Source organism: Hippoglossus hippoglossus, chromosome 5 (assembly GCF_009819705.1).
Source record: "Hippoglossus hippoglossus isolate fHipHip1 chromosome 5, fHipHip1.pri, whole genome shotgun sequence".
NCBI lineage: Eukaryota > Metazoa > Chordata > Actinopteri > Pleuronectiformes > Pleuronectidae > Hippoglossus > Hippoglossus hippoglossus.
The window spans coordinates 18,731,415-18,734,466 of record NC_047155.1 but is presented as its reverse complement, the minus strand read 5'-3'; positions in this window follow the sequence as shown (position 1 = coordinate 18,734,466).

Below are 3,052 nucleotides of genomic sequence, written 5' to 3'. Positions count from 1 at the left end.
CGACGTGGAGACAGATGGTGCGATTGATGGTTCGTGGGGCTTCATCCTGAATGAAACAGATTAATATTAATACCTATTTAAGCAAACAAGTAACACTGCATCGAGAAATTTAAGCCACGGTTCCGCCATTCTTACCTTGGTATTTCCAGCATGGTTTTCTGAAAGGAATTCTCTGGCTTCATCTATTTTCATATTTTTAGAAAAGAAAAACACTCATCATTTATGCTCCGAAGACTAGCATGTGAACAAAACATTATATTCCGGTCCTTAAGTGAATTGAGATGTTTTCCATTGCTTTTATCAAAAGATTTTCCTGAATATTTCCAAGGGTTCTGTCATAGCAACTACTGTATATGCATCTTTTTGTCAAAGTCTAGTTATTTTTGTTGGACTCAGGCAGCTTAAAGGAAAAAGCTAACAACTCTTCACATTTTCCACATTACTAGAAAACATTTATTAAATAAAGAGATGAAGAAATAATTAAGCACCGGCGTTCTCAGTGTTTTGACACTTAATTAAATAGCGTTCACAAAAATAACCAAAGGTTTATTCAACAATATTTTGTAAAGCTTACCTTGGATGATGTGACAGTATACCTTTGAGTTTCCTGACTGTCATTGTCACTTTCTTCCTCACTTAGCGTTAGTGAGGAATCTGAGTCCGACGAGGAGGCTTGCTCATTGTCATGATTCATGCCTCCAACTGAGACCGTCTCAGAAGGGCCAGGGATGTACTCCTCCACTTGAATGCTGAATGTCTCAGTGACACATGACATGTTTACGTCTTCTGCTGGATCTTCTTTTTTCATGTATTCTGAGGTAGCAGCGCTGTCACTTCCTTCTGGCTCCTGTTTTGGTTCTGATCCTAAACCGAAGACCCAATCAATTGGCTCTACTTTAGGTTTTTTTGCCGGCGTCTCTGAAATTCCGTGGTCGGCCTCAGTGCTTGGCTCGGGTGGCTGCTCTCTGACATCTGTGGTTGCTCTGGTGCATACACCAACATCTATTGTAGGGGGGGGGGGGGAGACAAACACAAATATGCTGACTATAATCTTGCCTCGCCTTGGGTATACATGGTCTGCAGACACAGTGCAGTGTTAAAATGACAAATTACTTTTGTCATTAAGCAACTTAAGCTGTGTCAGTTAAACTTAGATTGCTCTGTGTGTTGACCATTCTTAGTTTGATAAAGAATTATGTTACATTGTGTGAAAAGTGCTGTACAAATTAAATCTCATTGCTGGATTGATTGATAATCACTCATTGATTATAACTAATTCTTCTCTACTAAACTAAGCAAGATGACATATAACGGGACATAACAGCTACCGTTACGTTATCCTCCTAATGTTGATCTCACATTGTTTACGTTTTACGACATACTTCTGCGAGTTCATGGTATGTCACAGCAGAAGCACATCAACTCAGCACCGCTATGCTAGAGCTACTTAGCTAAAACCAAAGTGACAGACCTATCTTCTGCAGATTAATGTCGGGGCTGAGCACGATGCGGAGTATGTTCTGCAGACGTTTGTTTTCTTCTTGATACGCCCCCATAATGGTCTCCACTTCTTCAAACACCTCTACCGCCGCGGAGGTGAACCTCTCCGTGAGAAAGCTCCGGAAACTCTGGAGCCTGCTGTCCGACATTTTCAACAGGACAGGTTTGAAAGATATGTTGTGCTTGAGGTGCGAACGACCCGCGAACTCCCGCACACACTCCCAGCTCCAGAACACGAGAACACACGCTTCCGGCAAAACACTCTTCTTCTTTGGCGTTACCACGGTCCTGCCTGTTTGGAATGGGCTCTCTCTCTCTCTCTCTCTCTCTGTGTGAATATTTTATAATCATTGTTTTTCATAAATGAAACAGATTTTGTTTTATTGCTGTTCACATATGGGGTTTATGTATACGTTTGAATCATTTCATTAATTTTCTCACACATTGCATGTTGCCTATTTCAGAGGTTTACACAATTTACAGACCTGAGTTAACTATTAAAAATGAAAAGTCTGCGATTCAGCTCAGTCTGGAGCATTACAGCAACAAGACGAACGGGGTGCTTTGACTTAGAGGACAAATTGCCAAACAGGCTGACTGAGATCACCACATGTCTGTGTCAGTGGATAGGTGAAATAAAAAGAATCAAATGATCAAAATATCTGGCTCTGATTTTGACCTGCGGTTTGACTCACTTGCCGACCACTGCTGTAGTTTATCAGAGGACTTAGACTTCTACATAGGGCATTGGATGTTGTATGAAGTAGAGATGCGTCGTCCATCTTTATATACAGTCTGTGGTTGAAAACCCACCTATTTTTCAAATGAGCAAAAATATTTGAACATGCATATGACAGGTGTTTTAAAGAGCTCCAAATGTCTACTCTTGGGTTTATCCTTGGGATTCCCTTGTGAAGACTGTGCCTGTTAAAAGGGATAAACCGAAATGAAAACCAGAGAGCAGTCTATGGTAGAAAATCCTGGACCTTAGAAAATAGGGATAATCGATGAGGGCATCATCATTACACAAACTTTGGTCATAGACCATGAAGAAGCAGTGGTGGAGATGAGTCCCCAGAAGCTTTGGAACTACGATTTCTGCAGTGATGAGACCAAACCAAAGTGATGTAAAGGCCAAAGTATGTAGAGAGAAAAAGGCAACAAGCTCATCTGTGAAGTACTTTAATGATGATGGTAGGAATAGTGTTGAGTTTTCAGTTTGCAGAGCAATGAGAGAAATGCATTCAAACTAATCAGGAGGAACAACGTCATGTGGCCAGAAAATGACCTGAAACACACTGCTGACACAACTAAGGCTTCATCTCGGGGGAAAGTGGTGTAATACTTCACAGGCTCACAGAGTGTTTGTGTATTTGTGTGTTTTCGAAGAAGAAGAAGAAAGTACTGTGTCCAGTAGTAAATTATTTTTATTTATTTTACATTCCATGCATCTTTAAACATGTCTGGAGGGTGTTATTTATTTATTCATTCATTCACTCAGATAATATACAGTCCATGTTAAGAACCTGACACAGGCTCCACACCAAAAGGG